Source organism: Amphiura filiformis, chromosome 9, assembly GCF_039555335.1.
Source record: "Amphiura filiformis chromosome 9, Afil_fr2py, whole genome shotgun sequence".
Lineage (NCBI taxonomy): Eukaryota > Metazoa > Echinodermata > Ophiuroidea > Amphilepidida > Amphiuridae > Amphiura > Amphiura filiformis.
In genome coordinates, this window is record NC_092636.1 from 63,558,972 (window position 1) to 63,581,683 (window position 22,712).

Here is a 22,712-nt window from a genome sequence, read left to right on the forward strand (position 1 = left end):
CTATGCACCTTGCAGTTTCTACAATGGTTCTCTTTATTTACAATCTAATAGTACGTGGCGCTATGGGTTTGAGATTTTACTTTCCAACATAAGTCGAACCAATGTTTTTTAGCATCCTTAAACCTGAAATGATAAAGATATGATTATTTCCATTTTTGCTATGCTACCTGTGGTTCCCACGAGGGTCGACGGTCACAATGGGGCCAAAACTGAAAAGTAGTCCCATCATGTTTTATCATAAGAAATCTCAAACATACTTAATTCGCAAGTTTAGTGATTTTTTATTGTCATGCAGCCACAGTCCATTAGAAATATGTACAAGCATAACATGTGATCCAAGATTTCATCCGATTATGAGGTTGGTTATGCATTTCTCAAATAAATTATTTTCTTATTTGGTTTGCCGAGAGGAGTAATATAAGAAAACATTTCGATTGAATCGGTGCATTTTGAAAATTTGGCTTCTGTGCATGAGATATTTTCCATGCTCGTCCTCGCAGGTTTTTCTCCGGGTGCTCCGGTTTTCCTCCTGCATCTAAAATCGGACCTCTTCCCATATCCCTGTCCCGTCAGCCATATGTTGCAAGGTCTTAGAACATGTCATCCATTCACACATCATGCATCATTTTGATAAGCATTCTGTTCTCACCACAAAACAACATGGCTTCAGAAGCAACCACTCATGTGAATCACAACTTTTATTAACAACACATGACCTGGCCCTTTCACTAAATAACAGACAACAAACTGATCTTGTAATTATGGATTTTAGCAAGGCATTTGACACGGTACCACACAATCGCCTTCTCCTAAAATTACAACACTATGGCGTCCGCAACAACATCCACACATGGATAGCAAATTTCCTTATGCACCGTAAACAGAGGGTCGTTGTCGGGGGTGAACACTCGGCTTGGACAGATGTGTTATCTGGCGTTCCCCAGGGCACGGTGCTAGGACCTTTGCTATTCCTTATATACATCAATGACTTGCCACAAAACATACAATCTGAAGTCCGGCTCTTTGCCGACGATTGTGTTATCTATAGGCAAATAGTTCACAATCATGACCATGATCAACTCCAGGATGACCTAAACATACTTGTCAAATGGCAGAATGATTGGCAACTACATTTCAACATCCAAAAATGTTTCGTCATGAGGATCACCCATGCACGTTCGACTAAAATGTTTGATTACAAACTGGGAGACAGCATTTTAGAAGAGACAAAATGCCATCCCTACCTCGGAGTTGAGATTTCCAACAATCTTTCATGGTCTAATCACATTCACCACAACACATCATCTGCAAACAGATTAGAAGGAACTTGTACTCTTGCACCAAGCAAATCAAACAAAATGCCTACATGTCACTTGTGCGTCCCCACATTGAATATGCCAGTTCAGTGTGGGACCCCCACCAAAAAGACCTAAGTAACAAAATTGAGATGTTGCAGCGCCGCGCAGCGCGCTTTGTTATGAATGACCACAAAAGAACTAGTAGTGTCACTAACATGCTGAAGGAGCTGGATTGGTGTTCTTTAAAAGATCGTAGAACAGCCAATAGGTTAACCTCCAGAAGGCTAGAGAGGGTCTCCTGCCCCTGCCGGTCGACGACCTCCTTCTGCCGGTCCAACGTCCTTCTAGGCACTCTCACATTATTATGAATAGCTCTTCTATAATTCGAGCAACCACCCTCTGAAATTGGGTAAAGTTGTTTTTGGCCCACACTGTAGGTCAAAAATCACCCCATAGCGCCATGCACTATTATAAAGTAATAGACAGTTAAGCCAGCTTGAAAATTGCCATAACCGACTTGCAACATGACGCTGAAGACGGTCATATAATGCAACGTAAATCATGCATGATTTAAATGAACACTTGCATGAAAAATAAGCCATGGACAATTGTGTAAGATCATTTCGCTTCATAGAAAGCTGGTGACAACTTCAGCCCAAGACAGACCTTATAAAACATTTAGAGATGTAGCTCTATACAGGCGCAGAACCCTAATCAGTCTATAGAATCGCAACCAGGACCAACTCCCCGAGGTAAGGTAGATCTTCTACGAAAAGTGTATTTAAAGTATGTAATAGCGTAAACTCTAACTTGAGTCTAAAACATTAATTTTTCTTAAATTAATAATTGCCTAACCCGAGTCTTAACAATTACATTTTCATATTGATCTAAAACAAACGCATTATAAATTCAGCTTCCTCTTTTGCTTGGATTTGAATAATTTAAATGAACATATGATTTGTGTTTATACAATATCCAATGCAAAGTACCGTTTGTCTGAGACGAAGATACCTACTACCTTGGGTATTTTCGTCTCAGGTGTTTGTTTTATCAAATACGTCTTATTCGTTGAAATGAATGACGTTTTAAATGGAGTATGGTTACTAACATCTGTAAGTGAGCACCCCGTGGTAATAAGGCATGCCAAGAGGTATGATTTCAACTCAAGCAGGATGACCACATTCTTTTCCTGTCCGTCCGGCCGGCCGGTTACTAAGATAGAGGAGATTCAATTTGCTCTGTTTCAGACAGATATATGCATGGACAGGCTAACATGATATGTAAGGAAAGTAATGGGCCATATAGAATCGGTCGATTGTCGAAGAGAGCGAAACTGGACCATGATACGTGTGAATTTCAAGTAGACCATATAGCCGATAACACCTGCAGACGGGTCAGTCCTATAGACAATTACCTAAGGGGGAGCTTGAAAAACAAGGTCCAAGTAAAATATTGCATTGGTCATGCAACATATTTAGTAGATTATATACTTTTTGTAATCATATTTTGAAGACTATACGGAAAATGTAACCTCCTTCCCAAGATACATTTGTTTTAAGAAACACATAACAGAGGCAGCTTGGTAGGCCACAGTTTTATTTCAATATTTAACCAAATTTGAAATAGGCATTTTGATATGATTGCAAACAGTATTACATTAAGCACTGGATTGTGACACCAAAATTGAAGCGTTAATTCCCTGCAATTTTTATTGGCTAATTAATATTATTGTTTGCAATTATAATAAAATAACAGATAACTCGGATTCAGTTTGAACTATTTATTAAACGTCATTATCGGTGAATTTAGGGATAGAAAGAACATACATAATCAAAGCGATTCCTATTGCATACATCCACACAAACAAACATAATATACATATTTATAATAAGGCACTAAAATGCGGGGTAAAATGCTGCGTCGGCATTCTGTAAATCAAGAGAGTGATAACTGCCATTAACAGTTTTTACGATCGTAGAGTCTTGAGGCGACGTTTCGGGCATACCTCTTTTCAGCAGCCATTTTAGAGTATTCTTTGTGGAACCAGTATTTATTTTGAGCTCGTAACTGTAATACGCGTGTTTGAAATCCCCGCCCAACACTAGAAGCAGGTATGTAACCAAATGATATGTTAATTTACATCTGGCATGGCTTATCATTCAAATTCATTCACTGGTGTATGTGTGCAATGCAGAGGAACACGTGTTAAGATGAATTGTCATTTTACGTCGATTAGCGAACATCGTTTATACTTCGCATTCATTTGAAAGCCGTGAAGTTCGCAGTAACAATGTGCGCGTCGGCGTAATGACACCAGAGGTCTACCCGAAATGGTTTATGGAATTTAGCGAAAAGGTGCATTCATCCCGTTGCATCACCACTGAGGCCGGTCGAGTGCAGATCCGTCGGAACACGGTTTTCAATACGGAATAAATGCTAACCATTCCTACGGCAACATGAGGATGAAACTGAATAAAAAGATCACGCTGTATGCACACATCACAACACGAAATAAAATGAAAATATTTCAAAAATTATACATAGTGCTACACAGACACAAGTACCCATCAGTCCCAGAATAAAAATAAATGTAAATTCGACGAGGATGGGATTCGAACCCACGCATGCAGAGCACAATGAATTAGCAGTCCATCACCTTAATTAATTGTTCATTATTCATGAAGGTCTACTTTAAAAACAAGAAAAATATATCGAGGATGGGATTCAGACCCACGTTGATCACTTATTCAAAGAAAAACAGAATCGACGAGTATGGGATTCAAAAAAATATAAATGCGACGAGGATGGGATTCGAACCCACGCGTGCAGAGCACAATGGATTAGCAGTCCATCGCCTTAACCACTCGGCCACCTCGTCGGTACACATTCGCAGATTTGAATAGTTAGCCTACTTCATGTTGCTCATAATAGGTACTATGATAATGATAATGATACTAACATGTGCTACTAATAGCTTGATGATCAAACATCACAACACGAAATAAAATGAAAATTTTTCTTTCGAGTTTCATAAATTATACATAGTGCTACACAGACACAAGTACCCATCAGCCCCACAATAAAAATGTAAATTCGACGTGAAGTTGGTCAAAATTTAAAAAAATACAAAAACGGCTCCTAGATATTTTTACCTATATTTTGAAAATAATTTTTTTTTGTTACGTCTAACGAGAAAGAAGTGGGTCAAAAACAGTATTTTTGGAATTTTGGGCCAAAAATGGCATTTCGGCCCAAATTTGACCTCACAGATGAATTGATCAAGTCCTTTCCATTCTAAATATGTATACTTTTATATACATTACATCAACAATTTAGCAGTTATGAGGCCCGAAAGTTTCCATAATTTCAGGGTTTAGACCAACCTTAAAAACAAGAAAAATATATCGAAGATGGGATTCAGACCCACGCTGATCACTTATTCAAAGAAAAACAGAATCGACGAGTATGGGATTCAAAAAAATATAAATGCGACGAGGATGGGATTCGAACCCACGCGTGCAGAGCACAATGGATTAGCAGTCCATCGCCTTAACCACTCGGCCACCTCGTCGGTACACATTCGCAGATTTGAATAGTTAGCCTACTTCATATATTGCAAAATTAGCTCATAATCGGTAATATGATAATGATAATGATACTAACATATGCTAGCTATTAATAGCTCGATGATCAAACTGTGATGAATAAATAATAGTAGCAGAATAATTCCTATATAGACGAATCCATTTTCACGCATCCATATACCTCAATGGCAGCCATTACTGGGTCCCCCTTAGATCTGTTCCACCTAAAATATGAAATGATGTGGCCTTGGCGGTGATATTAAACTGCATTCCATCACCCGTGTTACACGTAGACAAAGTTTACAACACAATACAATTCAACATCGATTTTTAAGCGGATTTAATCCACTCAATTGGGAGGTAACAACACCAGTTTGGTGCAGACGGGACCCAGTAATGGCCGACTGAATGATGATCATCACTTGGCTCGTTGGATTCGTCTATAACTGTACGACCGTGACGATTGGGCGGGTAATAACCTTTGGATCAATACGTGTTATTAAACTTCAGAAGACAATTACAAAACTTGAAGAAGTTATGCAAAAAGTAACAGTCCCAGATCCTGGAATAAATCGTATAGGCATTTGATTTACCACCGTCACAAGATATACAACCGTAGGTCGGCAAAGACGGGCCTTGGTAAACAGGGCTGCAGGAGTTCTGTTATGACTGATTGAGCCAGGCGGGGTTGTGGATAAACATTTCTTAATGCCGCGAGGGGACTATTGACTTGTCCTTTTTGCAAAATCACTGCAAACCCATCCCTCACTTGCCAAACCCCGTCATAACCAACAACCCTTTCTGCATTTCGTATTACACAAGGCGAGTGCAATGGCATGTTTTAGCCATTTCAGTAAAAAGCTGCAGGGTGCTTTTTCATATTAATAATACCGATCTTATAGGAAATGAGTCAAGGAATCCAATCGCATTTGTATTTCCATAGGTCTTGCGGTTCTTGAGGGCTGTCGACAATTGAGCACAAATAACCACTACGTCATTGCACTTAGACAATTTCGGCGCGGGAAGTTTGAATATCGCGTGTTGAGAGCCGACTGTTTTTATTCGTTTTTATGGTCAGTATGAGTTTGTTTTAAATAAAACCATGTGATTCGTGCTTGATAATTATTTTTCTAACATATAAGGCATAATCTTATGATTGCCGGAGACTCCTTTTAACCACAAAAAAAAATTGCAATTCTTTCTTTTTTATTTTGACCTGTTTCAGAACAAAATTAACATAATTTTGGGACATTTTACATGTGAGAACGAATCAGCTTAAAGATAAAACGCAGTTAGCAAAGCTCTAATTCATAATACTTAAAAAGTTGTTTGTTTTAGTTGCCACTTTATTTCCAGACTTAATCTGGCACGGCACCACTATCAAATTAGTTGACTTCACTTCTTATCTTAGCATGTTATTAAACGGTCATACCGTTGTAGTGAATGTGTTAATCCCGAGTACTCATGCACTTCATTTTTACTAGTTATGTCATCAATCAAAAAGAATGTGATTAATGGATGAGGGAGAAATTCCTGAAGACATCTTGGTATCTCAGGAACTGAAGGTTTTACATTTGTCAACGCTAATCGAATAATTGGAGTAATGCAAGCAATGGTGTATGCATTACGATGATCAACTTATGTACTAGCACTAAATTTACTCTTCCGATGGACATATCCACAGATTAATGGTACTTACACAACACATTGGTCAATTGGAAATTATGAATTAATCATTAACTTATATCTTAATTCCTTAGTACAACATATTACATTATCAACAATTTGCAAATTTCTTTTTGCAAGGAGATCCAGGATTGAGAAAGCCCACATTAGTATCAAAGTTGCTGGGATATGTAAGATTTCTCAATGCAGCACATTACCACATCCGCTATTTGTTAATTTCTTTTTTCAAGGAGATCCAGGATTGAGAAAGCGCACATTAGTATCAAAGTTGCTAAGATACGAGCGTATGTAGGATTTCCCAATACAGCACATTACCATATCAGAAATTTTTTAATTTCTTTCTGCAAAGAGATGCAGTATTAAAAAAGCACTCATTAATATCAAAGTTGCTAAGATTTGTAGGATTTCTCAATGCAGTACATTATCATATCAGCAATTTTTAAATTTCTTTTTGCAAGGAGAACCAGGATTGAGAAAGCGCACATTAGTATCAAAGTTGCTCTTATATGTAGGATTTCTCAATGCAGTACATTACCATATCAGCAATTTTTAAATATCTTTTTGTATTTAAGACTGTCAGCATATCTTGGATTCCATATATACACAAATTATTCCAAATTGGCTAAATGATATGAAAGTTTCACAAAGTAGGTATGATTTTCCTTCTAATGTTATATATTCCGTAAGCACACAACCTATAATACAGTACATAACCAATTTGCAAACCTCATTTTGCACCATGCAATACACTTCAATGTCAAAGTTTAATAGAATATATAGAATTCCTTGTCGCACACACATAACATAATTAACCAGTCCTTTGAAAGAGATTTATTATTTTCTTGCGTAAGATCATACACGAAACCTGCCGATCCATTAATATAAATGCTTAATTTATTTTGTGGAGTCAAATGAATGTTGTTCAGATTATTACACTACGTCCTATACACATGACCTAATAGCGTGAGAGAAGATCTTAATTTTATTTGATCTACTTTATGATGACGTGAGATAGATGAGTAATCCATACCCAAATCAGCAAAAAATAACTCCACTTTTTGTAGCTGGCAATAAATATTGACAGTGTAGTTGAAAGAATCTAGTGCAGGTAAACAGCACTAAACTCTTTGTTTAGTCCATCACTCGGCATAATACATAAACAATGTCACATAAACCACAATATATGGACTACGTCCTTTTCTACCGTCAACAATCGTTGTTTGACATTTTGATAAAGGCCAATATTTTCACTTCCATAAGCAATAAAATTCACTGATAAACATTTACAATATTTGAAACTCTACATGTAACGATTAAATGTTGCTGAATGTTTCATGACGTATTATCGGCCACATTCAAAGACCCAATATCTTTTAACAGGCATGATTGTATGTTTTTTGCGTTATGGCAATGAATAGAACCCTATTTTACAAGGCCCTACCGAGCCAGAATGTGCATTTTAAAACTTTATAGAGAAATGACGAAGTAAATCGATAAAAATGCAAGGAAATGTTTGCGTGTATGGTCGCAATAATGCACTAGCTCTTGTAATATTTATCAATACTTAAAGTTCAGTAACATTGATATCAAGTGACACTAACCTTACTATAAATTTGATAACTTTATATAATTATCATGAATTAATTGTTCATTATACATGTAGGTCTACTTTAAAAACAAGAAAAATATATCGAAGATGGGATTTAGACCCACGCTGATCACTTATTCAAAGAAAAACAGAATCGACGAGTATGGGATTAAAAAAATGTAAATGCGACGAGGATGGGATTCGAACCCACGCGTGCAGAGCACAATGGATTAGCAGTCCATCGCCTTAACCACTCGGCCACCTCGTCAGTACACATTCCCAGATTTGAATAATTATACCTCATATATTGCAAAAATTAGCTCATAATCGGTACTATGATAATGATAATGATACTAACATATGTTACTAATTAGAGGTTAATGACTTCGTATCAGTTGTTTTGAGGGTATTGTGAAATATCTAAACACTGTGCTTTGGAACCAAGGAATATTTTTTAATTTCTTTTTGCAAGGAGATCCAGGATTGAGAAAGCGCACGTTAGTATCAAAGTTGCTGTGATATGTAAGATTTCTCAATGCAGCACATTACAATATCAGCAATGTTTAAATTTCTTTTTGCAAGGAGATCCAGGATTGAAAAAGCGCTCATTAGTATCAAAGTTGCTAGGATCTGTAAGATTTCTCAATACAGCACATTACCATATCAGCAATGTTTAATTTTTTTTTAAAGGAAATCCAGGATTGAGAAAGCGCTCATTAGTATCAAAGTTGCAAGGATATATAAGATATCTCAATACAGCACATTACCATATCAGCAAGTTTTAAATATCTTTCTTCAAAGAGATGCAGGATTGAGAAAGCGCACATTAGCATCAAAGTTGATAGGATATGTCAGATTTCTCAATACAGCACATTATCATATCAGTAATTTTTAAATTTCTTTTCGCAAGGAGATCCAGGATTGAAAAAGCGCTCATTAGCATCAACGTTGTTGGGATATTATGTAGGATTTCTCAACACAGCACATTACCTTGTATCAACGATTTCCAATTTCTTTTTGCAAGGAGATGTAGATTCGAAAAAAAGCATATGTATTCAAGACTGTCAGCATATCTTGAATTCCGTATGTATACAAATTATTCCTAATTCAGAATTGGGCAAATGATATGAAAGTTTCACAAAGTAGGTATGATTTTCTTTTATCTTACAGATATAACCTCTAACGTTATATTCCGTAAGCACACAACCTATAATACAGTACATAACCAATTGGCAAACCTCATTTTGCACTATGCAATACACTTCAATGTCAAAGTTTAATAGAATATATAGAATTCTTTCTCGCGCGCACATAGCATAATAAACCAGTCCTTTGAAAGATATTTATTATTTTCTTGCGTAAGATCATACATGAAACCTGCCGATCCATTAATATAAATGCTTAATTTATTTTGTGGAGTCAAATGAATGTTGTTCAGATTATTACACTACGTCCTATACACATGACCTAATAGCGTGAGAGAAGATCTTAATTTTATTTGATCTACTTTATGATGACGTGAGATAGATGAGTAATCCATACCCAAATCAGCAAAAAATAACTCCACTTTTTGTAGCTGGCAATAAATATTGACAGTGTAGTTGAAAGAATCTAGTGCAGGTAAACAGCACTAAACTCTTTGTTTAGTCCATCACTCGGCATAATACATAAACAATGTCACATAAACCACAATATATGGACCACGTCCTTTTCTACCGTCAACAATCGTTCTTTAACATTTTGGTAAAGGCCAATATTTTCACTTCCATAAGCAATAAAATTCACTGATAAACATTTATAATACTTGAAACTCTACATGTAACGATTAAATGTTGCTGAATGTTTCATGGCGTGTTATCGGCCACATTCAAAGACCCAATATCTTTTAACAGGCATGCTTGTATGTTTTTTGCGTTATGGCAAGGAATAGAACCCTATTTTACAAGGCCCTACCGAGCCAGAATGTGCATTTTAAAACTTTATAGAGAAATGACGAAGTAAATCGATAAAAATGCAAGGAAATGTTTGCGTGTATGGGCGCAATAATGCACTAGCTCTTGTAATATTTATCAATACTTAAAGTTCAGTAACCTTGATATCAAGTGACACTAACCTTACGATAAATTTGATAACTTTATATAATTATCATGTTAGATGTCAAACTTTCGTCCAAATTTTACCTAGTTCTACTGTGTTGTACTACCGTACTTAAAGGTGTGCTTTATTATACTACTGCTATTACCACAAGTGGCATGAAATGACTTGGGAATATCATCCACATCAAGACCTAAGCAATCTGGAAATTCACCAGATCGTAGTGATGTGTTCACAATATCAGTTATCGATGGCTATATTTTAAACGATAGCTATATTTTTTTCTGGACTATGCACAACACTGTTTCCATGGTTAGAATAAAAGTAGTCCCATCATGTTTTTCCATTTGTCTACGATGCTTAATTCAGATGAATAATTTGAGGTAAATTACAGCATGATAGAACAAATATTAACATTTTGGCCCCATTATGACTTTCGACCACTCGTGGAAAGCATAGGGGGCATAGGAAAAAATGGAACCAATTCTAGTTTTATCCTTCGAGGCTTAAGGATGCCAAAAACATTGATTCCACTAATGTAGGAAAACTAGATGCTAGCTCAAAAATTACCCTATAGCGCCATGCACTATTATAAAGGAATAGACAGCTAAGCCAGCTAGAAAATGGGCATAACCGACTTGCAACATGATGCTGAAGACGGTCGTATAATGCGACGTAAATCATGCATGATTTAAATGAACACTTGCATGAAAAATAAGCCACGGACAATTGCATACGATCACCGCGCTTTTATAGAAAGCTGGTGACAACTTCAGCCCAAGACACACCTTTTAAACATTTAGAGATGTAGCTCTATACAGGCGCAGAACCCTAATCAGCCTATAGAATCGCAACCAGGATCAACTCCCCGAGGTAATGTAGACCTTTTAGATATATCTCAAAGCTACGAGAGGTGTATTTAATATATGTAATATCGTAAACTCTAAAGTCTAAAACATTCATTTTTCTTAAAATATTAATTGCCTAACCCGAGTCTTAACAATTACATTTTCATATTGATCTAAAACAACCGTGTTATAAATTCAGCTTCCTCCTTCGTACGATTTTGCTTTGGATTTGAATAATTTAAATGAACATATAATTTGTGTTGATACAATATCCAATGCAAAGTACTGTTTGTCTGTTACGAAGATACCAAACACCTTAGGTATTTTCGTCTCAGGTGTTTGTTTTATCAAATATGTCTTATTCGTTGAAATGAATGACGTTTTAAATGGAGTATGGTTACTAACACCTGTAAGTGAGCACCCCGTGGTAATAAGGCATGCCAAGAGGTATGATTTCAACTCAAACAGGATGACCACAGTCTTTTCCTGTTCGTCCGGCCGGCCGGTTACTAAGATAGAGGAGATTCAATTTGCTCTGCTTCAGACAGATATATGCATGGACAGGCTAACATGATATGTAAGGAAAGTAATGGGCCATATAGAATCGGTCGATTGTCGAAGAGAGCGAAACTGGACCATGATACGTGTGAATTTCAATTAGACCATATAGCCGATAACACCTGAAGACGGGTCAGTCCTATAGACAATATTACCTAAGGGGGAGCTTGAAAAACAAGGTCCAAGTGAAAATATTGCATTGGTCATGCAACATATTTAGTAGATTACATACTTTTTGTAATCAGATTTTGAAAACTATACGGAAAATATAACCTCCTTCACAAGATACATTTGTTTTAAGAAACACATAACAGAGACAGCTTGCTAGGCCACAGTTTAATATCGATATTTAACCAAATTTGAAATAGGCATTTTGTTATGATTGCAAACAGTATTACATTAAAGCCATATTACAGACTTGACATTTAGTATGGAATATTTTTTCGCAAAATTCCAAGACTGGGCTTGAAGTGGTCTGCATAAACCGGACGGGATCAAATATTAATTGGGGTGTGTCGGGAGATGGTGTAAAGTAATTTTTTGACAGAAAATGTGCTTTCCATTAGTGTAAATTATGATTCTCATGATGTAGTGATTTACCCTAAAATGGCGGATTTATGTAGACTGAATTTGAATTTTGTGGGGGTTAAAATTTCTGATTTTGAGTAACATTATCAAATTTATTGATGTTTGAGGTGATATTTACTGAACCTAAATACCAATAAGTGTTCGTCAGAACGGAAATGCACTTGTAATCTACCAGTTTTTAAAGTGGGAGGAGCTTTAAAAATATGGCTCTGAAAAGTGGTACGCACTCAGACATTTTGAATGTCCCCCTGGGGCCAAATGTTATAAACTTACTGTACACAAAGAAAGAGCGAGAGTTCATTGGACAACCAAGAATCCGTGCAGTTAATTTGTACCTTAAGTTTATAACATTTGATCTCAGGGGAGGCCATTCAAACTTTCAGAGTACGTACCACTTTTAAAAGCCATATTTTAAGCTCCTCCCCTGTTCAACAAATTGATACATTGCAAGTGTATTTCAGCTGTGATGAATGCCAATTGCTGACGAAGTTGAGGAAATATCACCTCAAACCCCTATAAATTTGATAATAACAGAATAATGTTGCATAAAGTCCGGAATTGTGTCCCCCACAAAGCTCAAATTCAGCCTCCCTAAATCCGCCATTTTAGGCAGATTCGCTACATTATGAGAACCATAATGTTAACTTCATGGAAAGCACATTTTCTATCAAACAATTATTTTACACCATCTCCCGACACACCCCAATTAATATTTAGCCCGTGCGGTTTATCCAAACCCCTTCCAGACCAGTGTTGATATTTTTCAAAAAAATATTCCATACTAAATGTCAAGTCTGTATAACATTTCTGTAAAAATAGATTAGTATTTATTTTCCATAAAATGTTAGCTTTTACTGTCAGATATGTCCCCTTTTAATTTGTGAGGTAAAGCATAAAAAATTGGAATTTACTACTAGCGCCCATGCATGTAACTACTCCCGCGGTTGTAATACGGTACGATCCTCGGGGTGTGTGTGTATGTGTATCCCGCACGCCGTGTACGTACTGTGCATACGTGTTCGACTAATATTTCCATCGTAATAATAAAACGCCGGCTCCATCGTTTTATTCAAAATCTTGGATTTTGACCTAACTACAGCACCTAAAGTCTTGATTTTTGCAGAGTATCTTTATTGATTAAAGTGCATTACAATCGTGTAAAAACCAGAATTTAAATTTTTTTTGAGGGCGTTCTCCTCAGCAAATGTTATAATATGGCTTTAAGCAATGGATTATGACACACACACACAAAAAGAAAATATATCGAAGATGGGATTAAGGGATGGGTTTATATGTGTGTAAATGGAGGAGAAATGGGAGGATTTTGGCATGTTTGCTGTGATTGTTTGCCTAGCAATATTGATCACAAGTACACAATTGATGGTGCATATCAAGGACCAAGCTCTATAGTTTTATATTTGAGCACGATCACTTCTGTAAGGTCATGGGAAATTATGTAAATCGGCTTTTATATTTGATGTTGCATATCGGCTCACGCTCTTTTTTTTTGTACCCAGTATTTCACAAAGTCCCTGTACTCTGATGACCCTATGACCTTTTGCTGGTATATTGAGCACTTTAAACAATTAATTATAGTACTTACCTCCTACTTTAGGAACATGCATATGCCTTAATGTATGTCGACCATGTCAACAACCCAGTGTAGTTTTACATGGTTGGAAAAGTCTATTTCCTTTCGCTATTTTGCCAATCATAATTCATAAATTGTCCAACTTTTTTGACAAAAAAGAGTTTTGCAACTATTCCGCCAGCAAGGAAACACACATTTATGTGTATCCAGTGCGTCCTTTAAGTTTAAATAGTTCAGTTTATTGTCAAGTTGTGCCTCTATACGCCATATTTACGGAATTGATGATACGAGCTGATACGGAATTTTTGAACCCAAATTTCTTGAAATATACATTACCTTTTTAACTTCTCGCCACGAAATTGGATTCATAAGAAGGTCAAATACAAGCCTTCCATTATGGCTGGTATCATCATCTCGATTGGTGTCTTGTGTTAGTATTATTCCATATTTTGCTGGTAGAAGTTCAATGAAACCCTCCATAATTCACGACTTCTGTCACTTGTGTTATAAACTCGATGTGTTTACTATATTGTCGCTCGGGTCCGCGACTAATCGCAGGGACCGGTCTATCATTAGCTATTCTATACACTTTTCAATAGCCTTATTGTGACGTGTGGGAGTTTTAAAAGCCGAGCCATTAACAAAATATAATGCGAGCACCCGGGGGGCATCAACTTTAGAGGTGACGGTATGTGCCTGTCAATATATGCCCCTCTTTTGAAGCCGACTATACCCGATGACCAGGCACCTTCAGTTTTCAAAATATTATACCCAATGACCCCTTTTTCATTTTCATTGTACATAATGATCCTTTTTTTATATAAAAAAAACCCAACGTTTTGTACTGATTATATATGCGCCTACTTCGCGACGCTTGTAGGCACATATACCCATCAATTCTAAAGTTGAGTGCCCCGGGGCGAGCGCATACTGCGGGCCAATGAATAATGAGATAGTGGCTTTTCTGATATAGCTTTGAGGAACTGTTGAAGTATAAATCAGCCAACGAGTAGGTGTGTCCAAATTGCACATCTTGAATTGAGACCAAGACATGCTGTTATTTCAATTGTTATACCGTTCCGGTTGGTTTATTACCTACCATTGCCTACGAGATGCAGTTCTAAGGTGACAGAGGGACAGGTCTGCAATTCGATTCCACAACCATTCATACCTTTCATCTGTTTTATTGTATTATCGTGCGAATTGCTCCGTGGTACCTTACGGGTACCTGAATTTTATTTGAATGAAGATGACTCTGTCATGCTCGACGTCATATTGCATAATTTCTATACAGTATATGCAATAAACCAACCAGAACAGTATAACAATTGAAATAATAGGCAGTTCTAAGATAGGTTAAGAAGAATATAACGTCACAATTCTGTATTATTATTCAAGGTTGGTAACGTGTGTCTATGCTGTCATGTAGGCCTACCTGGCAACAGACACGCCCCCGGTACAAACAGATGACATTTGTAGAAAGCGTGATTATGACAAAAACATTAAAAAATGATACTTTGAGGTATTGTTTTTTTAATTTTTGTATGGCAGATCATACATACACATGTGCTGAGGTCAAAAAGGTAAAAATTTTGTTTTTGACCCCTGACTCACCTGTCATTCCAAACAACCCCTTAAGACCCATGTTGATCACTTTTTCAAAGAAAATAGAATCTACGAGTATGGGATTCGAAAAATGTAAATGCGACGAGGATGGGATTCGAACCCACGCGTGCAGAGCACAATGGATTAGCAGTCCATCGCCTTAACCACTCGGCCACCTCGTCAGTACACATTCGCAGATTTGAATAGTTACTTTATTGCAAAATAAGCTCATAATCGGTACTATGATAATAATAATGATACTAACTTATGCTAATAAATATTAATAGCTCAATGATCAAACATCACAACACGAAATAAAATGAAAATTTTTCTTTTGAGTTTCATAAATTATACACAGTGCTACACAGACACAAGTACCCATCAGCCCCATAATAAAATGTAAATTCGACGAGGATGGGATTCGAATCCACAATGGATTAGCAGTACATCGCCTTAACCACTCGGCAACCACGTCATTTTATTATACATGCTGAATTAATTGTTCATTATACATGTAGGTCTACTTTAAAAACAAGAAAAACATATCGAAGATGGGATTCAGACTCACGCTGATCACTTATTCAAAGAAAAACAGAATCGACGAGTATGGGGTTCAAAAAATGTAAATGCGACGAGGATGGGATTCGAACCCACGCGTGCAGAGCACAATGGATTAGCAGTCCATCGCCTTAACCACTCGGCCACCTCGTCAGTGCACATTCCCACATTTGAATATTTCACGATGTGTTATTGGCCACATTCAAAGACCCAATATCTTTTAACAGAAATGCTTGTATGTTTTTACGTTATGGCAACGAATAGAACCCTATTTTACAAGGCCCTACCGAGCCAGAATCTGCATTTTAAAACTTTATAGAGAAATGATGAAGTAAATCGATAAAAATACAAGGAAATGTTTGCGTGTATGGGTGCAATAATGCCCTAGCTCTTGTAATATTTATCAATACTTTAAGGGATCTAGAATGAGCGTTTATGGCGTTTCGACAGTATTTTTTGTGGGACATGAGAGCACCTCAGACGTATCGAATTGCATTCTGAATACGAAGCATGTCTTTCTGATATCAAATAATTTTCATTTTTGAAATTCACGATATAATACTAATTTTATGACAAATTATTAAAATTTGATATTTTTCAAATTTTTGATATATAACAGTCCTCGAAATAAATTTTTATAAATCTAATGATATATTCTTAAAGTGTATGTAGCTGGGAGGAAAAGCCGACGATCAATTGAAAATTTTGACCTTTTATATTGAAGATATGGATTTTTTCCCAAAAGACCCTTTTTTGTGGTGTTTTGGGGAAAAATCCATATCTTCAATACGAAAGGTCAAAATTTTCAATTGATCGTCGGCTTTTCATCCCACCTACATACACTTTTAAGTATAAATCATCAGATTTATAAAGTTTACTTCAAGTACTGTTGAATATCAAAATATCAATTTTAATGATTTGCCATAAAATGTGTATTACATTGCGAATTTCAAAAAATCAAAATTATTTGATATCAGAAGACATTCTTCGTATTCAGAATTATATACTGATGTGCTCTAATGTCCCACAATAAATACTGTCCAAACGTTCATACCCCTTCCCTTAAGTATTTATTGTGGGACATTAGAGCACATCAGACATATCGAATTGCATTCTGAATACGAAGAATGTCCTTCTGATATCAATATCAATAATACTGTCCAAACGTTCATACCCCTCGTTGCTTCCCTTCTCCAGATACCTGTACTTCAAGGTCGCTCACCCCAAGCCTTAAGTTCAGTAACCTTGCTATCAAGTGACACTAACCTTATGATAAATTTGATAACTTTATATAATTATCAAACATTATTAAAAACAAGAAAATATATCGAAGATGGGATTCAGACCCACGCTGATCACTTATTTAAGGTTATTAATTATTTTAAACTGTTGTGATTAGGTAGTTCACAGCATCTTACGAATGGTAGTGAGCTTTGGCAAAAACTGCATTGCTCAATTCATAGCGAGCGTGTAGAAGAATTAAAATATCACATATATACTTTTATAGGTGCTGCGGTTCTTGAGTTACGTTGTAAAGAGGGCTGAAACAACAACACTTTTGTAAAACGTAGATAACTAGTTAACAACAATCAATTAAGCAAGTTTGCAAAGTATACGTTTTGTAGAATGAACTTTTGCAAAACATCAAGGTGATCATTTTCAATAATATATTGATCTAGATAATGAAAATCGATTTTTAGGTTGCTTCGACCAACAATACCTCGTCTACCCTTAAAGAAAAACAGAATCTACGAGGATGGGATTCGAAAAATGTAAATGCGACGAGGATGGGATTCGAACCCACGCGTGCAGAGCACAATGGATTAGCAGTCCATCGCCTTAACCACTCGGCCACCTCGTCAGTACACATCCCCTGATTTGAATATTTACCTCATATGTGACATGATCAGGATGAATGAGTCGGATGTCGCTAATATTGTTGTTGAGATAGTGGCAAAAACAGTGTTCAAATTCTTTTGTTTTATATTGTTTTCAGCCATTGATAAATTGCTCATAACTTGGTAACCAGATGTACGATTTTGATGGGGTTTGCATCAAAATATAGCATTTATAAACTGCCAGAAAATGATGTAAAAAAACTTCTAATTGAAAATTGCCGACATGCAACTTTTCCCCTTGATCATGTCACATATGTGGCAACATTAGCTCATAATCGGTACTATGATAATGATAATGATACTTACATATGCTACTAATAACTATTAATAGCTCATGATCAAACTGTAATGAAGAAATAATAGTAACAGAATAATTCCTGTAACTGCAGTAAGCCTACGGCGACGATTGGGCGGTCAAAAACCTTTCGATCAATACGTTTTATTAAACTTCAGAAGATAATTACAAAACTTGAAGAAGTTATGCAAAAAGTAACAGTTTCATTGTTTATAAATCCACAGATCCTGGAATAAATCGTATATAGGCATTTGATTTACCACCGTCACAAGATATACAACCGTAGGTCGGCAAAGACGGGCCTTGGTAAACAGGGCTGCAGGAGTTCTGTTATGACTGATTGAGCCAGGCGGGGTTGTGGATAAACATTTCTTAATGCCGCGAGGGGACTATTGACTTGTCCTTTTTGCAAAATCACTGCAAACCCATCCCTCACTTGCCAAACCCCGTCATAACCAACAACCCTTTCTGCATTTCGTATTACACAAGGCGAGTGCAATGGCATGTTTTAGCCATTTCAGTAAAAAGCTGCAGGGTGCTTTTTCATATTAATAATACCGATCTAATAGGAAATGAGTCAAGGAATCCAATCGCATTTGTATTTCCATAGGTCTTGTGGTTCTTGAGTTAAGACCAATGATATATAAAAACGAAAGTTTTGGGCGTTTTCTCCCTCCTGACAAAAATCGTGAACATGGGGCGGATATGACACCCCTTATTTTAAGCCCCGGGATATCCTTTATAAAACCCATAACATTCCTCTTGTGTGTCAGCTCTATTTGTCTCAATAATTCAGTGTAAATACCGCTAGGTCATGCTCCACTTCGACCCGCCTTAAAGTTATTACATAACGGGAACTTTTTTTAAGCTACGGGGCGAGAGGGGGTGGGGGAGGAGGCAGGTTCCCTCCACCTCCCCAATGACCAAATTAAAGGAAGTCTCCGGCAATCACAATATTATGCCTTATATGTAAGAAAAAAAAATTATCAAGCACGAATCACGTAGTTTTATTTAAAACAAAGTCATAGTGATCATAAAAACGAATAAAAACATCTGTCTCTCAACACGCGATATTCAAAATTTCCGGGCGCCGAAATTGTCGAGTGCAATGACGTCCCAGTATACAATGAAGGCTGTGGACAATTGAGCACAAATAACCACTACGTCATTGCACTTAGACAATTTCTTTTTATTCATTTTTATGGTCAGTTTGGGTTTGTTTTAAATAAAACCATGTGATTCGTGCTTGATAATTATTTTTCTAATATATAAGGCATAATGTTATGATTGCCGGAGACTCCTTTTAACCACAAAAAAAATTGAAATTATTTTTTTATATTTTGACCTGTTTCAGAACAAAATTAACATCATTTTGGGACATTTTACATATAAGAACGAATCAGCTTAAAGATAAAACGCAGTTAGCAACGCTCTAATTCATAATACTTAAAAAGTTATTTGTTTTAGTTGCCACTTTATTTCCAGACTTAATCTGGCACGGCACCACTATCAAATTAGTTGATTTCACTTCTTATCTTAGTATGTTATTAAACGGTCATACCGTTGTAGTGAATGTGTTAATCCCGAGCACTCATGCACTTCATTTTTACTAGTTATGTCATCAATCAAAAAGAATGTGATTAATGGATGAGGGAGAAATTCCGGAAGACATCTTGGTATCTCAGGAACTGAAGGTTTTACATTTGTCAACGTTAATCGAATAATTGGAGTAATGCAAGCAATGGTGTATGCATTACGATGATCAACATATGTACTAGCACTAAATTTGCTCTTCCGATGGACCACAGATTAATGGTACTTACACAACACGTTGGTCAATTGGAAATTATGAATTAATCATTAACTTATATCTTAATTCCTTAGTACAACATATTACATTATCAACAATTTGCAAATTTCTTTTTGAAAGGTGACCCAGAATTGAGAAAACATACATTAGTATCAATGTTGCTAGGATATGTAAGATTTCTCAATACAGCACATTACCATATCAGCAATTTTCAAATTCCTTTTTGCAAGGAGATCTAGGATTGAGAAAGCGCACATTAGTATCAAAGTTGCTAGGATATGTAAGATTTCTCAATACAGCACATTATCATATCAGCAATTTTTAATTTCTTTTTTGCAAAGAGATGCATGACTGAGAAAGCGCACATTAGCATCAAAGTTGCTAGGATATGTCAGATTTTTCAATACAGCACATTACCATATCAGTAATGTTTAAATTTCTTTTTAAAAGGAGATCCAGGATTGAGAAAGCGCACATTAGTATTAAAGTTGCTAGGATATTATGTAGATTCGAAAAAGCACATGTATTCAAGACTGTCAGCATACATGTATCTTTAATTCCTTATGTATACAAATTATTCCAAATTCAGAATTGGCTAAATGATATGAAAGTTTCACAAAGTAGGTATGATTTTCTTTTATCTAAAAGACATAACTTCTAACGTTATATATTCCGTAAGCATACAACCTATAATACATAACCAATTTGCAAACCTTATTTTGCACCATGCAATACACTTCAATATCAAAGTTTAATAGAATATATAAAATTCCTTGTCGAACACACATAACATAATTAAACAGTCCTTTGAAAGAGATTGATTATTTTCTTGCGTAAGATCATGCAACAAACTTAATACAAGAAACGAAAGAGCTGTTGGTCGAGACTCAATATTAAGAAGAATCATGTCGATCCATTAACATGAATGCTTAATTTATTTTGCAGAGAACAAAATGAATATAGTTGTTCAATTTATTACACTACGTCCTATACACATACTTTAAAAACAAGAAAAAGATATCGAAGATGGGATTCAGACCCACGCTGATCACTTATTCAAAGAAAAACAGAATCGACGAGTATGGGATTCGAAAAATGTAAATGCGACGAGGATGGGATTCGAACCCACGCGTGCAGAGCACAATGGATTAGCAGTCCATCGCCTTAACCACTCGGCCACCTCGTCAGCTCACATTACCGAAATTGAATAGTTACCTCATATATTGCAAAATTAGCTCATAATCGGTACTATGATAATGAATTATGATACTAACCTATGCTACTAATTAGAGGTTAATGACTGCGCATCAGTTGTTTTGAGGGTATTGTGAAATATCTAAATATTTTGCTTTGGAACCGAGGAATATTTTTAAATTTCTTTTTGCAAGGAGATCCAGGATTGAGAAAGCGCTCATTAGTATCAAAGTTGCTAGGATATGTAAGATATCTCAATACAGCACATTACCATATCAGCAAGTTTTAAATATCTTTCTTCAAAGAGATGCATGATTGAGAAAGCGCACATTGGCATCAAAGTTGCTTGGATATGTCAGAGTTCTGAATACAGCACATTATCATATCAGTAATTTTTAAATTTCTTTTCGCAAGGAGATCCAGGATTGAAAAAGCGCTCATTAGCATCAAAGTTGTTGGGATATTATGTAGGATTTCTCAATACAGCACATTACCATGTATTCAAGGCTGTCAGCATATCTTGAATTCCTTATCTATACAAATTATTCCAAATTCAGAATTGGGCAAATGATATGAAAGTTTGGCAGAGTAGGTATGATTTTCTTTTATCTTAAAGATATAACTTCTAACGTTATATTCCGTAAGCACACAACCTATAATACAGTACATAACCAATTTTCAAACCTCATTTTGCACTAAGCAATACACCGCAATGTCAAAGTTTAATAGAATATATAGAATTCCTTGTCGCACACACATAACATAATTAAACAGTCCTTTGAAAGAGATTTATTATTTTCTTGCGTAAGATCATGCAACAAACTTAATACACAAAACGACAGAGCTGTTGGTCGAGACTTAAGAAGAATCATGTCGATCCATGAACATGAATGCTTATTTTGTAGAGAACAAAATGAATACAGTAGTTCAGTTTATTACACTACGTGTTATACACATGACCTAATAGCGTGAGAGAAGATCTTAATTTTATTTGATCTACTTTATCATGACGTGAGATTGATGAGTAATCCATACCCAAATCAGCCAAAAAACAACTCCACTTTTTGTAGCTGGCAATAAATATTGACAGTGTTCTTTTAAGAAGAATCGAGTGCAGGTAAACAACACTAAAATCTTTGTTTAGTAGTCCATCGCTCGGCATAATACATAAACAATGTCACATAAACCACAATATATGGACCTCGTCCTTTTCTACCGTCAACAATCGTTCTTTGACATTTTGGTAAAGGCCAATATTTTCACTTCCATAAGCAATAAAATTCACTGATAAACATTAACAATACTTGAAACTCTACATGTAACGATTAAATGTTGCTGAATGTTTCATGACGTGTTATCGGCCACATTCAAAGACCCAATATCTTTTAACAGGCATGCTTGTATGTTTTTTGCGTTATGGCAATGAATAGAACCCTATTTTACAAGGCCCTACCGAGCCAGAATGTGCATTTTAAAACTTTATAGAGAAATGACGAAGTAAATCGATAAAAATGCAA

At 36.0% G+C, this 22,712-nt stretch overlaps 1 protein-coding gene and 7 non-coding genes across 10 annotated transcripts in view; 1 reads left to right on the forward strand and 7 right to left on the reverse strand.

The window, feature by feature from the left end:
* The window catches only part of LOC140161303 (cholecystokinin receptor-like), a 346,691-nt gene that overhangs the window by 287,265 nt on the left and 36,714 nt on the right, over positions 1 to 22,712 (forward strand). Inside the window, exon 1 of one of the 3 annotated variants that reach the window (XM_072184778.1) lies at positions 5,874 to 5,955. The exons of the other annotated variants lie outside the window; for them this stretch is intronic. The gene's annotated coding sequence lies outside the window, so the exon portion shown is untranslated. Of the gene's footprint in view, positions 1 to 5,873; positions 5,956 to 22,712 lie in introns of those variants that run through there. 3 annotated transcript variants of the gene reach the window in all.
* Positions 4,095 to 4,176, reverse strand: Trnas-gcu (transfer RNA serine (anticodon GCU)). Its single transcript has one exon. It is a non-coding gene; the product is annotated as a tRNA-Ser (tRNA).
* On the reverse strand, positions 4,788 to 4,869 carry Trnas-gcu (transfer RNA serine (anticodon GCU)). Its single transcript has one exon. It is a non-coding gene; the product is annotated as a tRNA-Ser (tRNA).
* Positions 8,343 to 8,424, reverse strand: Trnas-gcu (transfer RNA serine (anticodon GCU)). The gene has a single exon. It is a non-coding gene; the product is annotated as a tRNA-Ser (tRNA).
* On the reverse strand, positions 15,541 to 15,622 carry Trnas-gcu (transfer RNA serine (anticodon GCU)). The gene has a single exon. It is a non-coding gene; the product is annotated as a tRNA-Ser (tRNA).
* Positions 16,070 to 16,151, reverse strand: Trnas-gcu (transfer RNA serine (anticodon GCU)). Its single transcript has one exon. It is a non-coding gene; the product is annotated as a tRNA-Ser (tRNA).
* Trnas-gcu (transfer RNA serine (anticodon GCU)) lies at positions 17,778 to 17,859 on the reverse strand. The gene has a single exon. It is a non-coding gene; the product is annotated as a tRNA-Ser (tRNA).
* On the reverse strand, positions 21,106 to 21,187 carry Trnas-gcu (transfer RNA serine (anticodon GCU)). Its single transcript has one exon. It is a non-coding gene; the product is annotated as a tRNA-Ser (tRNA).